This window comes from Schistocerca piceifrons, chromosome X, assembly GCF_021461385.2.
Source record: "Schistocerca piceifrons isolate TAMUIC-IGC-003096 chromosome X, iqSchPice1.1, whole genome shotgun sequence".
In the NCBI taxonomy this organism is placed as follows: domain Eukaryota; kingdom Metazoa; phylum Arthropoda; class Insecta; order Orthoptera; family Acrididae; genus Schistocerca; species Schistocerca piceifrons.
The window spans coordinates 618,900,486-618,921,286 of NC_060149.1; the positions used below are offsets into that span (position 1 = coordinate 618,900,486).

General features: G+C 43.7%; 1 non-coding gene across 1 annotated transcript; it reads right to left on the minus strand.

Moving 5' to 3' along the window:
- Positions 1–19,965: 19,965 nt before the first annotated feature.
- Trnas-cga lies at positions 19,966–20,040 on the minus strand. The gene has a single exon. It is a non-coding gene; the product is annotated as a tRNA-Ser (tRNA).
- Positions 20,041–20,801: the final 761 nt, after the last annotated feature.

The following is a 20,801-nucleotide window of genomic DNA, read 5'->3' on the forward strand; positions in this document are numbered from 1 at the left end:
AATCAGCATTAAACAACAGGTTCTAGCTGTAATTTACATTGAATTATGTTGTAAACTTCACAAAATGGCAAGTTCAGACACGACTGGGAGTCGTTAAGGCTCAAACGTACTTCTTTACCTGCTCTTTACTATCAGATAGTAAACAGCCGATTTGTCAGGTAGTCTGTACGAATTGCTCATATTTATCTTTCCATCTGATCTTTTCCGAATGTATTTAATCTTTGATCGTTAGCGTCACGACGCCATTTGTATTTGCTGCTTAACTTGTAAATTAGTTGTACTGCATACAGAAAGAACATAACCATTTCCTGAAGTTCTGTGTGTGTTCTTTGTTCATCACGTTGTCGGCGGAATAAAAAACTCTGCAGTCCTGATGAACTACCCAGTAGATAAGGTCCCCTTCACGTGCAAAGGCAGTTCCCGGAAAGGTGCGGCGGCAGTACCATCAGTTTTTCTTGATTTCGTAGCTTCTGGGTATTCAAAAATAACGCTACGTTAAAGGAAAATGGCTCAGTTGCAAAAGTTGTTCAAGGTGGTCTGAATCATGCCATTTACATAGTGGAATATGACGTTGCATACCGTGAAATACATATCGTACCGTTTTGCCGAGGAACTGCAGCAACAAATATGTCAAATTTCGTTCAGCAATTTCGGAAGTGTGTTTGGGTTTTGTAGGCAGCAAGTTTCAGAGACCCCTACAAGAATGAGACGAGTTGGGACAAATGAGGACGTTGAGGGGTCACAACACCTTCGAAATCACTTAAGCCCGAAAACATCGACCCAAGAAAGTCGTGCTGCTGTTGGCTGTATGAGACACAGCATTGTCCTGCTAAAACCACGTGCAATGTAGCTGGTCTACTCGTACAGTGTTTACAAATTGTTACAATCACTTTTTGTGCGTGCAGAGGGCTTTCGTGCAGTTGACGTGGATTTTCTGAAATCCAGACACGTGGCTTCTGTGCATTTACATATCTAAGAAGGTAGTAAAACACCATCTTTGGGTTCTTGATTATTTGGCGTTACAGTTGACATGAACTACTGACAGAAAGCTACACTTTACCTATTGTCTTCAGGTGAAAAGCACGAATCCTGTACGTATGCATCTCTAAACACTTGTTACCATTACTAATTGAGAGAACAGACTGGCTAATTAAGTATATCACAGAATTCGTGGGACTCAGATCAATTATTCTGGATTAGCACTATCGTTTGACTATTTTTGGTTGCATTTGCCACTTTTCCTGTCTTCTGGAACTTCTCGTACAGTCACACCTTGCTGGACTTCTCTGGTGTATTCTTATCACATTTTTCTGTGAAAACATTTTGTGTCTTGCTGTCCGACATTGAATTCTCCCTGGTGCAATGTCCAACCCACTCTTCCTTCAATAAAATAAGGATCATACTCACAATGAAAAGAGTGACACCCTGTATTTTCATCCAAATTCCAAAGGTTTTCCTTCTGTTACCTCCGTCCAGGAGTACTTTCCTTTATGCTTATAAGGCCAATCATTCCGACAGTCATAAATGGAAATCGATTCTCTCTTTTCCTTTATGATTGTTAAAAGTGAACGGTAAGTTCTGTAGTCAATAATGCACAGTTATGCGGCATAAAGGTAGCCGTATATAATCCTGATGGTGATATGACGTTCGTCTGCTTTGTTTGGCGAGCACAGAAAGAGATGAGGGCTCCTCCATTGAACCTGTGGTTATAATTGAAGATTTTTGCAAATACGACCTGAGCCCATTGTTGGTAATTTTTGACGTTATAGAAGGAACCTTCTAGTAACTCGCAGTTTTCAGATACTTAAATCCCAGAATCCTTTGACAGTTATAACATTTCTGGCTCTTGCAGCTATGATTGTTTTATTGCTACACAACGCATCTCACATGTCATAACAGGCAACTGACGTCACAGAAAGGTATTGATTGATGTTTTCGAGCAAGGAAACATGCCACGTGTAGGTCGTAGACGGTACTTCAGTTCAATTTTCAGATAGTTAATAGTTTATTTTAAATTATGAACAGATTTATTCCTGACTGTTTATGACCAAGGTATACTGTAGTATGGAAGGACATGGGCTGGTTCTGTAAGAAAACCGTGGAACAAAAGTTCTTTTTCGAATGAGAAAAGAAGAAGTTATATTATTTAATAGCTTTACTGGAGTTAACTTTTAATGTTTCATCATAACTGAGAAATTCTAGTGAAAAGAAATTTGTTCCTACACTATTTTCCAGTTTTTAGTTAATGATTCTTCATCGTTGCTATTATCTGATTCAGCAGCGTAATCACTCTACACACTACTCCGTCGAAAAGAGTTAAGAAAATTTCGTCCCTTCTCTGTCAATACGGAATACAGACTTTACAAATCATTCATTTTAGCGCCACTGATAGGAGCTGGTCCTGTATATAGCCGGAGAAAATGAAGTTCTGAAGGCATCTGTTCCTTGTGTCGTATGATGCGTGTCCTCCATGCCCGGTTTAAGCGTCTCGCACAGCCACAATGGATTTTATTTGTCCGCCTTATATATTCAATGCTTCTACGGAAGAAGAGGTGGCTTTGGAGTTTTCAGAAAGTAAGGATCAACAGCTTCCTTTACATTGAAAATATTTTCTTTTACAACATTTGCAAGCTCAAACGTGCTCGACTTTTTCGACACGATGCCGTTCTGAAGTTCTACTGCTGTGGCGTTTCTACAGTCTCCAGGGTTTTTCTTTTTCAGACGAGTACAAAGTCTACATAACTGGAATGGCCCACATCCGAAAATATGTGAGTGATCTTACTGAATATTTTCAGACAATGCACCAAGAAATAGAACAACTTAATCAAGAAATAGTTCCTTTTCTGGCCAGGACACCCGTCGGACACCAAAACCAGATCATCTCTCTTGTTTTTCATATGTCTAATGTAATGGATAAGATGTGACGTTACTTGGCTTTGATCACTCTTTTCAGTCACCTCATGATACACCTATAGAGATGCGCTATCGTCATGGAAATTGTGTAAACGAAATACAAAACGCCATAACTGTAGAGAATAGAATATCTGGTTTGTCAATAGATGTGGTACAGGCATATTCTGTACATAATCAAACGAAATTACATAGCATTTTGGCGTTATGAGCATACTGTTTCAATTTCCTTCTCTTTTCACGAAACATTTTGGCTTTTCTAGCTGCAGCTCCTTCTCCCTCTCACTGCCGGTTTTGTCATCAGGTGATAACTGAATTTTGACCTTCAGACTGTCACAAAGTGTACATGTGTTAGACATTGGTGCTCTGAATTTAGTGTTAAACTTTAGAGAAAAAGCAGCCTAATAAAACTTGTATGGAGTATTCACTTGATACATTTCAAGGAGTACTGTATTCACTGCATTAATATTCACTGTTCCTGGTAATTATTTGCGGTTTGAATTATGTCTGATTGAGTAATGCAACGTTGTTGGTTTAAATGACTTAATATGTTCAACAACTAAGTTCTCTATCTCCTCAGGACACTTTCCTGGTCTATTTCCATTTTTTCCTCTCTGATCTTTAGGCGATCGATTGCCAAAGACTAGAGAAGATTGATTCTCTCTCAGATGTGGGCATGAAATCGGATGAAAAACTAAAAAGGCATGCGGATACATCTGTGTAACTGCCATTTTCATTACTCGTTACCGAGCGAGGTGGCGCAGTGGTTAGCACACTGGACTCGCATTCGGGAGGACGACGGTTCAATCCCGTCTCCAGCCATCCTGATTTAGGTTTTCCGTGATTTCCCTAAATCGCTTCAGGCAAATGCCGGGATGGTTCCTTTGAAAGGGCACGGCCGATTTCCTTCCCAATCGTTCCCTAACCCGAGCATGAGCTCCGTCTCTAATTACCTCGTTGTCGACGGGACGTTAAACTCTAACCACCACCACCATTACTCGTTACCTTGTAGAAGAATGGTGACGATTGGCTGAATCTTGAATTTTTGTTTTCGTTTCCTTTCATTCCTCTGCTGCACTGTAAAGCGTACATCGTAATAAATAAGAACCCTGGTCATGTTTACTTTGCAATTTGTAGAACTCCATGGAAGGTTCTTCACGTTGTTGTTCATTCACTCTTACAAAATACTTGTATTATCGGATACATCTAAAAGAAAAAATGAAAATAAGTTACTGCTATTTGTTATTTAGTTATTTAAATTTTGTTATTTTGTAAAGTGAAACACAATAGTAAAGCATTATATTAAAGTACGGTACACATTTGACAAAGAAATGCAAAAAAATAAATCAATAAATAAAAATTAAATAAAATAAACTAAATAAAATAACCACCTCTAGTCATCATCAATCCTTTTTTTCTTTCACCAGCTTCCAAACGTGATTAGTATAATTTCGTCCCTTTACTTTAGCATTTCTAATACTTTCTTCTTACCGTGCTCCTTGACACCCATTGCGCCATTATTAGCCTCATTACCTATAAGGAAAAGGATCTACGCACATAGGATTCACAATAGAATAATATAACAAAACCAACAATAGAAATGAATAACTCTTGAAATAGAGACGGTCTTCATGTTTATTAGAATAACCAGCATTTCCATCATAAACAGCTCCGGGCAAGGGATATTATTGTAGGAAATTAGTGGAAAAGGACTGTTCCTTCTGGAATATGGAATTATTTGAATACCTGAATTTTCTAATGTGGGATTTTTACCCGAAACTAGTACCAGCGCATGTAGTTCATCATTCTATAAACGGCTAGTGTCAATTTCTCTATCTTTGTAAATTCTAAACAAGGGTTGTTTTTGTGAGAAAGCCTTCAATTGAAGGCAGCATGACAGCTGTGTACTACGTGAACATTAGTAGTGACCCACTGGATCCATGTATGCTTAATATCTTCCTGTTAACACGTGCTGATGTATCGGCCACCAAATTCGCAGATTTCAACCCGGTGGAACACTTCTGTAAGAAATGTTGTACTATTGAGCGTGTGTGTATATGAAATGCAAATATTTCGATTTTTGCTATGGTGCGTCAAATGAAGAGCTAGGATATTGACTAATTTTTTTTACCTGTTTCAATCGCGCCATTGCTTAGGCTTTAGATAGCATGGGTGCATAGGGATTCCAGAAACTTAGCTTACACAGCAGTCAAGGACACATGCATTTACTGTAAAAAAACTTTCCCGGTTATCTTTTATATAAGAAATACTAAAATAATCTGCCCTCAACAAGTGAATTAGCTTTTGGCCTGAAGACAGGTAGAGTGCAACCCTCGTTCGATACGGCACAGGGAGGGAACAGTGGCGAGCCCATCACCCCAGCCGCTACCTAGCTCCTGGAATGATGCCGGTAGTCAGTTTGACAGCAAAGTGAGTGGATCTGAGGTCATCCAGTACTGACTAGATCGAGGAAAAATTCTTGCTTTTTCCTTGGGTTAAACTCGGAATTTTCAGGACCCTACCCACTACCCCACCACAGCCATTAACTTTTGATAAATAAAACATGTTAAAGGGCGAATCACTTTGTGCGTTGTCGGGTTGTTACGATGAAAGCCCCAGAACGTTATCCGCGCTGGCAATGAGTTAACTGTGGCGGTCGCCTGGCTACAAGCAGGGTCGTTCCGTGTTGACGCGAGTGTGCAAGCAGTGCAGACTAATTACTAATTAGAAAAGTGTTTTATTGCCAGGGCAGGATTAAGATCCAAGTGACAGACATAATCCGCCTTTTGTGTCATCAATCCGAGAGGGACACCAAGCTGAGAGAGGCGCCACAGGTGCCACAACAGTAATATTTCCATAAAGGACGCCAAATTTGAAAGGGGCGCCAGGGGAGCCCAAGTGCAGCATTTGTAAGTTACGCGTATCAGAATTAGCAGCGAAAACTGGATCGACTGCAAGTGTACGTGGGAAAAGGGGAAGGGGAGAGAGACAAATGGTAAGTCACGTTTGTGGAGAAATGTTCTCGAACCGGCCCTGTTTATTACTCATTTTGCATGAAACACAGTAAATAAATTCCTGTAACGTATGCAGATTATCTTGCGTGTGGATTACAGAACGATCGTTGTTGAGCATGCGACTTTGTTACATTGTCATGAATAAAATAAGGGGCATCTCTTGTAAAAAAATCAGTGACATCATTTATAGTAAGCTGAAGCCGTAGTATCCTATTCAGGTATAGGAGCAAACCATTTCAGACATTAAGACCTGATCAAGAACCGACGGCATGCGATCACAGCGCTGGACAAACTACTTGGAGTTAAGACGCCAGGTTAGTACAGCTCACAGAACACTGTTCCGACACTTTAAGATCCACCTGAGAACATCACAAAGGGAGGGTTTCTAACATTAAACAATCGTACCGTGAAGTATGGACCTAAGAAATACGATGCAACGTAATGTTGCTACCACCTCGGTTTTGCGGCAGTCTTTCATCTAGTTAAGGATGATCGAATAGAAGTGACAGATAAAAAACTATATCAGTGAACTATATTGCTGAGCCAAGGAACACCTCCTTTCAGACACTGGGAGACATTAAATCTAATGTGGAGAGAGAGCGCCAATGACGACTGCTACTCCGGCGAAAGCTTCCCCCCCTCCCCCTCCCTCCTGTTCATTAGATGGTACTTGTGGTTTAGTAAGTTTTGAACTTGACTTATGATCAACGTATTTTCAGAAGAGCTCCGTCAGGATTCCGAAAACACTTTTTGTCGGTGATATGTAACTTTTCTGTGCGTTTTCATATTCACTTCTACCCCTCTACTGTCCGCAGCTCGTGGTCGTGCGGTAGCGTTCTCGCTTCCCACGCCCGGGTTCCCGGGTTCGATTCCCGGCGGGGGTAGGGATTTTCTCTGCCTCGTGATGACTGGGTGTTGTGTGACGTCCTTAGGTTAGTTAGGTTTAAGTAGTTCTAAGTTCTAGGGGACTGATGACCATAGATGTTAAGTCCCATAGTGCTCAGAGCCATTTTTTTGCCCCTCTACTCCCACTCCCTAAGTTGCTCTATTTCTTTTTTCTTTCCCTGTAAAACATTAGTTCCTAGTAGTTGTATGTTGCGTTAGTTTAGACAGTTGAGTTTCCACTTCAATGTTCTTGCATTGTCTGTGTTTAGCTGAGCTGTTCACGTCCGCAGTCCAATTGTTTGGGTCGGTTTCTACAACAGAATGGCAGAAATTAATCTGGCCACGAAAAACACATTAGTGGTCTGACACGAAATAAGCTGCCTTGTCTAATGGAGAGGAGAGCTATTGTCTAAGGTAGATGCCACCATTGATATCGATGCGGCTTGCGCGCCATTCATCAGATTGAGAGGCATGCCTTTTAACTGTCACTGAAGGGGGAAATAGTGTCCTGGTGTAGCTGTCCCAATTTTGGCGATTACTTGGGTACGCCCTTTCAGGGGTATGAACTCATGCCAAGGTTGTGCAATGTGTGCGGTATCGCTCCATCTTGCCGAAAATATCAATACAGTGATTCACCTCCCGTGGGTTAGTTTATGTTGTTGTGAAACGCAGAAAACACATATTGGGACAGATGTTTTTATCTGGCCATCCGGTACAGGGTGGTCTCATCTAGGATTGTTTGGAAAGCATCATATCTCAACCTCAGACGTCTAACGATAAGCTGCGGTTTTAAATAGTCAGCTGCGTTAACTGTGAGTCGCAGTAGTTTGCGGTAAGTCAAAAGACCAGTTATTAAGAAATATAGGTATGTCAGACTTGTCTGAAATGTGTAGATTACTTGAACATTACTGTAAACCACCTGCAAACATATTCTCACATCGTACACTTTCATAATTTGTCGCTTTCCTGATTTCCGTTTTTTAATCACTTCTCTGACTATCAGTGTCGTATTTAAATCATATGCCAATATCTGTGGGAAAAACTCAGAGGGATATTTTATTTTATTTTTGTACCTTTATTAATATCAGCAGCCTCATCCTTTCCGGCACCAAGCCCTGATTTAGTTGTTAACATGACATTGGAATATTGCTGTATAGTTTAAAGTCACAGTAGTTTGTTTTTTTTTTCTCTGTGTAAACCTTTGAGAACGTTCGTTAGCTCGTGTTGCAAACCTGGCTTGGGGGCTTGAGTTCACCGTGAAAGGCTAGCTTTCCTGTCTTTGTAAAAACTATGCCTTGCGGTTGGCCAAATAAAAGCCAACCCGGGATACTGTGGAACGTTCTAGTCCCTTTCTCTGTTAAAAAAGTTTGTCGGGTGAGGCTGGAACAATGACTTCACCCGTTTTTAGCAGTCTTCTGATTGGCCTAATGCCTGGTATTTTTTTTCTTGTTTTTCGGGCTGGCTGTCAGCCTGTTCCACCCTAAGGAAGTGACACCGACACAGCATCCGGGGAGCTTTCTAAAACTTGCTGAAACTACACTCTGCTTCGAGACCTCAGTGAACATACTGCTGTTACTCTGGAAGAAGTCGAGCTGCGCTGTGTAAGCTAGACTTGAAAATATCAATATCAGCATTATTAACAATAAGTGATCAGTCGTGCTTTCCTCGTTGATATTTTTCGTGTGAATACTAGTAATTACGTGTGTAATTTGAAACCTTACGTTCAGGTATTGGTCTTTCGTTGTGCCAGTCCATGTGGTTGCCATAAGCTATCAGTGATTAGTTTTGCATTCAGTTTTCCCCTAATGTTAAAATATGCTTATATGAACGGAGTGAAAATGGGGAGAAAGTTTTAATAAGAACGAAATTACAATACTAATGAGGACTTGTCATCCTCTGTAAATGAGGCCGCCCACGCATGGCTTTTGGTGATTCTTCATACTTCTTGTAAATGATTCTTCCGATCGCTTTCACCGAGAATACCGTTTTCATTCAACTGTCGAGTGTAATTTTTCTTTCTTTGGAACTAGGTGTTGGGAAAACTCGAGTCTATCCTCTGTGTAAAGTTGGACACCAACTGGCTATAGATCTGTGTCCTTCAATCAGCGATCTGATTTATCTGAAAGAACTCAAGCCTACGAGCACAACCAATACCAATATTCAAAAATTTAAACGTGCTGACTGAATTTTACTATTTTTATCGAAGTTTACTTCCACAGGTAGCCCTCTCCTCCCCACCTTCACACCCCCGCCACACTGGCTAGCTTTCTTACATCTGTTCATACCTCAGAACCTATCTACATGATACTAGCTTGTCCTGAGTAAGCCTCAACTGCACAAAGAGGCATTCTTGCTAGTTCGAATAAGTAATTTAAATTCCTGTTTTTGTACCTGAGTAGGTGACAGCAGTTGACTAAGATTAGTGCAAAGGCACTTTCTTCATGTTCGACTGGAAACGAATTCATGTACACTACTGGCCATTAAAACTGCTACACCACGAAGATGACGTGCTACAGACGCGAAATTTAACCGACAGGAAGAAGAGGTGTGATATGCAAATGATTAGCTTTCCAGAGCATCCACACAAGGTTGGCGCCGGTGGCGACACCTACAACGTGCTGACATGAGGAAAGTTTCCAACCGATTTCTCATACACAAGCAGAAGTTGACCGGCGTTGCCTGGTGAAACGTTGTTGTGATGCCTCGTGTAAGGAGGAGAAATGCGTACCATCACGTTTCCGACTTTGATAAAGGTCGGATTGTAGACTATCGCGATTGCGGTTTATCGTATCGCGACATTGCTGCTCGCGTTGGTCGAGATCCAAAGACTGTTAGCAGAATATGGAGTCGGTGGGTTCAGAGGGTAATGCGGAACACCGTGCTCGATCCCAACGGCCTTGTATCACTAGCAGTCGATATGACAGGCATCTTATCCGCATGGCTGTAACGGATCGTGCAGCCACGTCTCGATCCCTGAGTCAACAGACGGTGACGTTTGCAAGACAACAACCATCTGCGCGAACAGTTCGACGACGTTTGCAGCAGCACGGACTATCAGCTCGGAAACCATGGGTGCGGTTACCCTTGACGCTGCATCACTGACAGGAGCGCCTGCGATGGTGTACTCAACGACGGACCTGGGTGCACGAATGGCATAACGTCATTTTTTCGGATGAATCTAGGTTCTGTTTACAGCATCATGCTGGTCGCATCCGTGTTTGGCGACATCGCGGTGAACGCACGTTAGATGCATGTATTCGTCTGGCGCATCACCCGGGGTGAAGGTATGGGTCACCTCTTGTTCGCATTGAGGGCACTTTGAACAGTGGACGTTACATTTCAGATGTGTTACGACCCGTCGCTCTACCCTTGATTCGATCCCTGCCAAACCCTACATTTCAGCAGGATAACGCATGACCGTATGCTGCAGGTCCTGTACGGGCCTTTCTGGATACAGAAAACTTTCGACTGCTGCCCTGGCCAGCATATCCTCCAAATCTCTCACCAATTGAAAACGTCTGGTCAATGGTGGCCGAGCAACTGACTCGTCCAAATACGCCAGTCACTACTGTTGATGAACTGTGGCATCGTGTTGAAGATGCATTGACAGCTGTACCTGCACACTCCATCCAAGCTCTGTTTGACTCAATGCCCAGATGTATCAAGGCCGTTATTGCGGCCAGAGGTGGTTGTTCTGGGTACTGATTTCTCAGGACCTATGCACCCAAATTGCGTGAAAATGCAATCATATGTCAGTTCTAGTATAATATATTTGTCCAATGAATACCCGTTTATCATCTACATTACTTCTTGGTGTAGCAATTTTAATGGCCAGTGGTGTAATAAATAACGATATCGTTATGGAATTCATTCATTCCCTCTCTACTAGACACTGGTATTGTTTTGACTATTCTGAAGTTATTCCGTAACTGTGAATCAACTTACTCGCCACCGTCTAGCCGTGCCACATCATATGGGTTTTCCGTTGCGTTTCTTTTTCTCCATTTTCACGTAAATCATAGAAATTCGGGCTTAATTTTTCCTATTAACTACGATTCAGTACGATCCTTGCAAATGCTCTGGGTGGCATTTTCTCTTTGCCTATGCGAAGAAAAATGGAGTAAAGCATACTGCTAGCTTGTTCTCCCAAAGAACATCAACATCAATGAATGGTAACAGAAAGAGACTTTTCCTATGTACAGGCCTTGCACACGACCCCTTTTCGTATCACCAACGGACATAGGGGTAAACAAAACACCCCCTTTCAATGTTTCTGATGTAAGTCCACAAAATGGTTTCTACTTTAAGTACTTTAATGACGCTCAAAATACTGTATCCACATTCGTGTCACCGTTGTTGGATTATGTCTAGGGAGAATTCTAGAACGAATTCTAGAACGAATTCCACAGTTAGATGTCAACTGTAGTCTCTTGTTATTTGATGTGGTGCAGGGTGGCACTAGGTGCATTGAGTCACATCAAAATTTCTGTGCATCACGGGGTAATGCTGGAGCCTTTAGGTGTCCCACTTTGTCGATAATCGGATTTCAATAGTCAGTCAGAGAACAGCAGGCAAGACTGTGTTCTGGAGAGATTAATATTGAGCCAAACTCATGATCGAAACTAACCACGATCTACGATATGTAATTATTCAAGGAAATGGCGTTCTGCAACATGTGGCAGCTGCTGCGAACTGTCTGTCCCGCTCGATATGTGGACCAAACATGAAGCCAACTACTCCTTTCATGACTGGGTGTTGTGTGATGTCCTTAGGTTAGTTAGGTTTAAGTAGTTCTAAGTTCTAGGGGACTAATGACCATAGATGTTAAGTCCCATAGTGCTCATAGCCATTTGAACCAACTACTTCTTTCCAGCCTGATCGCAAAGTCGCTATTTCCTATTTAATAGAGAAAATCCTGTGTGCTCTACAGTAATATACACTCCTGGAAATGGAAAAAAGAACACATTGACACCGGTGTGTCAGACCCACCATACTTACTCCGGACACTGCGAGAGGGCTGTACAAGCAATGATCACACGCACGGCACAGCGGACACACCAGGAACCGCGGTGTTGGCCGTCGAATGGCGCTAGCTGCGCAGCATTTGTGCACCGCCGCCGTCAGTGTCAGCCAGTTTGCCGTGGCATACGAGCTCCATCGCAGTCTTAAACACTGGTAGCATGCCGCGACAACGTGGACGTGAACCGTATGTGCAGTTGACGGACTTTGAGCGAGGGCGTATAGTGGGCATGCGGGAGGCCGGGTGGACGTACCGCCGAATTGCTCAACACGTGGGGCGTGAGGTCTCCACAGTACATCGATGTTGTCGCCAGTGGTCGGCGGAAGGTGCACGTGCCCGTCGACCTGGGACCGGACCGCAGCGACGCACGGATGCACGCCAAGACCGTAGGATCCTACGCAGTGCCGTAGGGGACCGCACCGCCACTTCCCAGCAAATTAGGGACACTGTTGCTCCTGGGGTATCGACGAGGACCATTCGCAACCGTCTCCATGAAGCTGGGCTACGGTCCCGCACACCGTTAGGCCGTCTTCCGCTCACGCCCCAACATCGTGCAGCCCGCCTCCAGTGGTGTCGCGACAGGCGTGAATGGAGGGACGAATGGAGACGTGTCGTCTTCAGCGATGAGAGTCGCTTCTGCCTTGGTGCCAATGATGGTCGTATGCGTATTTGGCGCCGTGCAGGTGAGCGCCACAATCAGGACTGCATACGACCGAGGCACACAGGGCCAACACCCGGCATCATGGTGTGGGGAGCGATCTCCTACACTGGCCGTAGACCACTGGTGATCGTCGAGGGGACACTGAATAGTGCACGGTACATCCAAACCGTCATCGAACCCATCGTTCTACCATTCCTAGACCGGCAAGGGAACTTGCTGTTCCAACAGGACAATGCACGTCCGCATGTATCCCGTGCCACCCAACGTGCTCTAGAAGGTGTAAGTCAACTACCCTGGCCAGCAAGATCGCCGGATCTGTCCCCCATTGAGCATGTTTGGGACTGGATGATGCGTCGTCTCACGCGGTCTGCACGTCCAGCACGAACGCTGGTCCAACTGAGGCGCCAGGTGGAAATGGCATGGCAAGCCGTTCCACAGGACTGCATCCAGCATCTCTACGATCGTCTCCATGGGAGAATAGCAGCCTGCACTGCTGCGAAAGGTGGATATACACTGTACTAGTGCCGACATTGTGCATGCTCTGTTGCCTGTGTCTATGTGCCTGTGGTTCTGTCAGTGTGATCATGTGATGTATCTGACCCCAGGAATGTGTCAATAAAGTTTCCCCTTCCTTGGACAATGAAATCATGGTGTTCTTATTTCAATTTCCAGGAGTGTATTTTACTTCTAGTAAAGATGAGCATTGCGATTCGGCTATGTCTCCACATTCCATCAACATATTAGTGCCTTAAATAATTTTACACGGTCCATCAACGTGCAATAACCACGCAGAGACAGCAGGTGGCAGTACTAGCAGTGGGGGGTTCATAAACGTTGTGGGGAGATGTCGTGAAAAGGACATGATCATTGAAACTTCCTGGCAGATTAAAACAGTGTGCCCGACCGAGACTCGAACTCGGGACCTTTGCCTTTCGTGAGCAAGTGCTCTACTTGTGGTAGAGTACTTGGCCGCGAAAGGCAAAGGTCCCGAGTTCGAGTCTCGGTCGGGCACACAGTTTTAATCTCGCAGGAAGTTTCATATCACACACCGCCGCAGAGTGAAAATCTCATTCTGGACATGATCATTGTCTTTGAGGCAAGGGTGGAAACGAATAAATTTCTTAATTGTGCTCTTGCCACCATAGTTACCGTATACCTCGCATGGAAAAATGGCACTATCCACAACCAGCGTCGAGGCAACTGTCGTGTTCCACGGGCCATAGTTTATGTGGATGAACGACGGCTGCAGAGATGGGTACGGGCGAATAGACGTACAACTGCTGAGCGACTGACCATCCAGATGAACCAAAGGGCTACTAACAGTGTCTCCTCAACGACTGCTCGGCGAAAGTTGCTGCGTATCGACCTCCGCAACAGGCTGCTGGTTCATGCAACCATGCGGTCTGCTGTTCATCGAGGACGGAGGCTGGAATTTGCTCGCCAGTATCGCAATTGGACGTCCACATACTGATGGCAGGTGGCTTTTTCAGATGAATCACGTTTTATGCTCCATAGGGCAGTTGACCGTTGGTGTCTAAAAGAACACCAGGAGAGAGCATAAGGGTTGGGAAAATAATTTTGTGGCGTTCCCTGGAAAACTTCGCAATTCTGGAAGGCACAATGGATCAACACAAGTATGCGTCTACTATTGGGCACCAAGTCTACCCCTATATGCAGTTTGTTTTTCCTCGGAACGATGGCATCTACCAGCAGGACAATGCAACGTGTCACGCAGCTCCCATTGAACGTGCGTGTTTCGAAGAGCACCAGGGTGAGTCTACCGCACTCCTCTACCCACCGAACTCCCCGGACTTAAACCAAATCAAGAATCCGCTGGACCACGTCGATCAACATCTACATCTACATCTACATCCATACTCCGCAAGCCACCTGACGGTGTGTGGCGGAGGGTACCTTGAGTACCTCTATCGGTTCTCCCTTCTATTCCAGTCTCGTATTGTTCGTGGAAAGAAGGATTGTCGGTATGCCTCTGTGTGGGCTTTAATCTCTCTGATTTTATCCTCATGGTCTCTTCGCGAGATACACGTAGGAGGAAGCAATATACTGCTTGACTCTTCGGTGAAGGTATGTTCTCGAAACTTTGACAAAAGCCCGTACCGAGCTACTGAGCGTCTCTCCTGCAGAGTCTTCCACTGGAGTTTATCTGTCGTCTCCGTAACGCTTTCGCGATTACTAAATGATCCTGTAACGAAGCGCGCTGCTCTCCGTTGGATCTTCTCTATATCTTCAATCAACCCTATCTGGTACCTAATCCCACACTGCTGAGCAGTATTCAAGCAGTGGGCGAACAAGCGTACTGTAACCTACTTCCTTTGTTTTCGGATTGCATTTCCTTAGGATTCTTCCAATGAATCTCAGTCTGGCATCTGCTTTACCGACGATCAACTTTATATGATTATTCCATTTTAAATCACTCCTAATGCGTACTCCCAGATAATTTATGGTATTAACTGCTTCCAGTTGCTGACCTGCTATTTTGTAGCTAAATGATAAAGGATCTGTCTTTCTGTGTATTCGCAGCACATTACACTTGTCTACATTGAGATTCAATTGCCATTCCCTGCACCATACGTCAATTCGCTGCAGATCCTCCTGCATTTCAGTACAATTTTCCATTGTTACAACCTCTCGATACACCACAGCATCATATGCAAAAAGCCTCAGTGAACTTCCGATGTCATCCACAAGGTCATTTATGTATATTGTGAATAGCAGCGGTCCTATGACACGCCCCTGCGGCACGCCTGAAATCACTCTTACTTCGGAAGACTTCTCTCCATTGAGAATGACATGCTGCGTCCTGTTATCTAGGAACTCCTCAATCCAATCACACAATTGGTCCGATAGTCCATATGCTCTTACTTTGTTCATTAAACGACTGTGGGGAACCGTATCACACTGGACTCGCATTCGGGAGGACGACGGTTCAATCCCGTCTCCGGCCATCCTGACTTAGGTTTTCCGTGATTTCCCTAAATCGTTTCAGGCAAATGCCGGGATGGTTCCTTTGAAAGGGCACGGCCGATTTCCTTCCCAATCCTTCCCTAACCCGAGCTTGCGCTCCGTCTCTAATGACCTCGTTGTCGACGGGACGTTAAACACTAACCACCGCCACCACCACCGTATCGAACGCCTTGCGGAAGTCAAGAAACACGGCATCTACCTGTGAACCCGTGTCTATCGGGCTGATCGCACCATGGAACCTCAACCGAGAAACCTAGCGCAGCTGACCACGACACTGGAGTCGACATGGCTCCATATCCGTGACGGTACCTTCCAGAACCTCAGTGGCTCTCTTGCTGCACTTCTCACTGCGGTCCGCGTTGCAAAAGGTAGTTATTAAGGCTATTGAGAGGTGGTCACATTAATGTGCCTGGACTTCTGAGAATGACTCGTAACGACTTACTGTACTCAAAAAGGCCTGCTTGACGCAGTTTTATAAGAAGCAATTCTAAGGCAGGATGCTTACTATGACGAGATGAACTGTGTACATGACACCGAGTCGTGTCTTATGCAGAAGCGTTCAGACCTTCTGTACCGAGACAAGGGGTTACTACCATACGGTCATACGACTGATATGCGATGAGGATGCTGTTCGTGTGAGTAGTTTGAAAACCGGCAAGAGAGGTCTCCCATTTTCCATTTGTTACTCAAAATATTGTCGCACATAGCACTCGAATCGACGCGATTGTTCTTTCAGAGTAATTATTTGCCTGGTTTTCGCTGTTGTTGTGTTTGGATCTCGAACTCTGAGCCTGCACTTTTAGTTTCGTATTTCAACAGACGTGATTATCTCATTAACAAAAATTATCAGAAGTTAACCAAGCCGTTACAACAGAGAATGTAGATAACGAGCCATGCGTGTATAACGCACCATACTGTTCGATACTGCAAGTAAACTGCTTCTTTGTGGTAGTATAACGGCAATAGGTGCTCAGTAGGATAGCTGAAATTTTTTAGGTTTGTTTTTGTCTTTGACCTACATCCTACTTTGGTTCTATTACATACAACAATGAGTTATACGTAATTTGGACTTTGTAGGAAAAGGGATGGGGATGCCCCTCGGCATCAACATGAAAAAAAATCACAAAAAGTCTCATGAACTCGTATTTACTTTCAATCCCTAAACATATTTTTCAGAAGTTGCTGATTAACAAAGAACGTTATTAATTTCAACTTGATTATTGCTATTCTTACTAACTTTACTAGTACTATCTATAAAACTATGTACAACCCTACGGTGCCGAATTTGACAACAAAATCAAATTTTATAATCAAAAGTCCTTATTCTTTGATAAAGCCTCTTTTTATGTCCTTGATCCTTATGATGACACTCAGACACATCATGAAGGACACATTTGTTTTCGTTTTTCGTAAATTATTTATTTTAGAGCTTCATGAGCTTAACGCTGCTATCATCCGAATCATCTACAACTTCCAGTTTAATAACTACGTATGCAGGCTGACATTTTCATAGTATTCATTGTATTCATTGTATTCTAAGGGGCATGTGACTCACATTAAATCTGTTCGAAGATTCCCATATATTATAAGAAACGAAATTTTCATTCACGTTACTGATAGGCTCAGACGTTTGGGATTTGATCGATTCCTACTCGAATATTTTCAAAAATTTGGTCTCTTGGTTTTGCCTCACGATTCGGTGTTCTGAGTACTGTCATTTTTGCGTCGGAAGACTAATTAGGATTAAAGAGGCTAATATGACGGAATAGAAAACAGGTACCCATAATGATTATTCAGTTTTTGTAAAGTCGCATCCGGAATATCGCTACCGACAATCTAATTTATGGAGTCGGCCATAGGTCAGTTGTCACTGGCAATCCTGACTTCGTTTTGTCTAACGTTGCGGTAGTCAGTTATGAACTTCAGTAGTGCGTAGTATCCATAATTCCGTTGACACTAATAGTTTGAGGTTATTTTGTTTGTTGTTATGTGAGAAGCAATGTCCGCTTCCTCAGCTGAGTGGTAACGTGTTTGCCTACCATACACTGGGCGCGGGTTCGATCTCCGGCCGAGTTGGAGATCTTCTCGCTCGTGGACTGGATGTTGTGTTGTCCTCATCATTATTTCATCATCACCGACACGCAAGTCGCCCATGGTGACGTCATCTGAAATAAGACTTGCAACCTGGCGGCCGAACTTCCACGGATAGGGCCTCCTTGCCAACAATGTCTCTCGATCATTTCATTTTTTCTGGGAAGCAATGAATAAAAGTTAACTACAGAACAGGGTGTATTTGTTTTGCAAACATGGTGGAAACATGACCATAGTTACAGTGATGTTTGTGAATTGTTTTTGGAAAATTTCCCTAACATCCAGCGTTCATCTCGACAAGGTATTCGCAAACTGTACTTAAGGCTCAAATTGCTCAAATGGCTCTAAGCACTATGGGACTTAACATCTGAGGTCATCAGTCCCCTCTGTATTTTATATTTGAAGAGAATGGGTTGACAGTAGAGCTTTCCCATTCAGGTAGACCAAAGACTATTACTGCAGATGTTAATTTTATAGCTCTATATTTTGTGCAATCGCTGACTAAATCTCAAAGAAATACGTACAAGTAATGGGCAATAGCAAGAATAAGCCCAGTAATGATTCAGAAAGAGCTGAAATCGAGTCGCTATAGGTGTACTTTGTATTGTATTGTATGGAACTGGGGACCTTGTGCGGTTTGGCCCCCAGTGGACCCCCCCCCCCCCCCACTCCCCCCAGCCACCCAGCCACCGAGCGGGAACGTCTCACACCAGACGAGTGTAAAACCAATGCTCACGTGTTAGAGTAATGATGGTGTACGCTTACGTGGAGACAGTGTTTGCGCAGCAATCGCCGACATAGTGTAACAGAGGCGGAATAAGGGAAACCAGCCCGCATTCGCCGAGGCAGATGGAGAACCGCCTTAAAAACCGTCCACAGACTAGCCGGCACACCGGACGTCGATACTAATACGCCGGGCGGAATCGTGCCGGAGACCGGCGCGCCTTCCGGCCCGGAAAGCAGTGCGTTAGACCGCACGGCCTTGCTTTACTTAAATGTCTAAATGCAGATGATTCAAACAGGCGTATGGAGTTGTGCGGGTTGCATACATTCCGACAAGTAACCTATCCCAAGTTTTACAAAATCATTCTTTGGACCGCCGAAGCGATTTTTAAGATGAATAGCAGGGTGTCTGAACATCTACTGGAATACTACACAACCCCAAGTGGCGACGGAGTAGGAGTTAAACTCTCCAGGCGTGGGTATATGGGCAGGGATTTTCGCGGAGGGCTAGACAGGACCTTTTTTTTAACGGTACCGCAGTTCTGTAAATTATGTAGATACGCTTCAAGAAGCGTTAGTATAAGTGGAGAACAGTTCACTTTCTGAGAATCTGCAACCAGTTGCGGAAATGTTGATATAATGAATGGCCTCCTCGATCTCCGGAAATATAGTATCTATGGGGTTTTCAGTCTCCTTATACAAAGAAGTGAGGTTTACTCCGTCAAGACGTGGCGTTGAGCAATTGAAGAAATGAATCCAGTCAGAATTTGAAAACCTGCAATTCAGGAATATTGGTGATAAAATTTGTAAATTAGTGTTGAAAAGAACAGCTTAGAACTGCATGGAAACCACTGTGTAGATAACAAATTTGTATTTCCATTTGTTTAGAATTATTGACCTTGTATGATCAGTAGCATCTGGATCTCCTATATATGCTCCATGAGATGTTTCTTCAAGAAGGAGAAATTAACTCAAAAATTTTACTATAATCCTCTAGGATCTCTCACAGAACATCGAATAAAGTCGAGGATTCAACGTATATCTACTTGAAACTTCCTGGCAGATTAAAACTGTGTGCCCGACCGAGACTCGAACTCGGGACCTTTGCCTTTCGCGGGCAAGTGCTCTACCAACTGAGCTACCGAAGCACGACTGACGTCCGGTACTCACAGCTTTACTTCTGCCAGTACCTCGTCTCCTACCTTCCAAACTTTACAGAAGCTCTCCTGCGAAACATGCAGAACTAGCACTCCTGAAAGAAAGGATATTGCGGAGACGTGGCTTAGCCACAGCCTGGGGGATGTTTCCAGAATGAGATTTTCACTCTGCAGCGGAGTGTGCGCTGATATGAAACTTCCTGGCGGGTTAAAACTGTGTGCCCGACCGAGACTCGAACTCGGGACTTTTGCCTTTCGCGGGCAAGTGCTCTACCAACTGAGCTACCGAAGCACGACTCACGTCCGGTACTCACAGCTTTACTTCTGCGAGTACCTCGTCTCCTACCTTCCAAACTTTACAGAAGCTATCCTGCGAAACATGCAGAACTAGCACTCCTGAAAGAAAGGATATTGCGGAGACATGGCTTAGCCACAGCCGGGGGGATGTTTCCAGAATGAGATTTTCACTCTGCAGCGGAGTGTGCGCTGATATGAAACTTCCTGGCAGATTAAAACTGTGTGCCCGACCGAGACTCGAACTCGGGACCTTTGCCTTTCGGGGGCAAGTGCTCTACCAACTGAGCTACCGAAGCACGAGTCACGTCCGGTACTCACAGCTTTACTTCTGTCAGTACCTCGTCTCCTACCTTCCAAACTTTACAGAAGCTCTCCTGCGAAACATGCAGTTTTAATCTGCCAGGATGTTTCATATCAGCGCACACTCCGCTGCAGAGTGAAAATCTCATTCTGGATATATCTACTTGGTTCTAGTGTTGCTTGACCTTTCCGTGCTGGATCCCAGTTTAGAATTAATTTAAATCGCTCCCACATCAAGCATTTAGATACTTTTTCAAGATTGGTTTAGACATACCTGTATTCCCAAAGCTCATCTTCTCCTCAAGAACTCTTCTGCGAATCAGTTGCCTGCACGGTAAATACGCAAGGTCTTTCCCAAAAAGTTTTCATTCGAAACGGACGCACTTCTAAACGTAACCGAATTTTATCCTGTTTTGACAAAAATTAAAGTTGTTGAAGTAGTAGTAGATTTTTTCTTTTCTTCTCTTTTGAAATATATTTAGAGTAAAATTCATATTAGATGAACACAAACATGTAACTTACTAAATTGCTGAATTAGTCACTGCTACCTCTATTCGCTCGGACGCTCTCATTCTCAAATAACTGTTGATCGATTCCATGCAGAGACATATAGAGACACTGACCTTCTTTTCAAACACTGACTGATTAAAAACTGCATATCTTTTTCAACAGTAAAAATATTCAAAGTGTAGATCTGAGCTATGTCATCAAACGACCTTTTTTTAAAAATAAATCTTGTTTCTTTTCACTAATAAGTT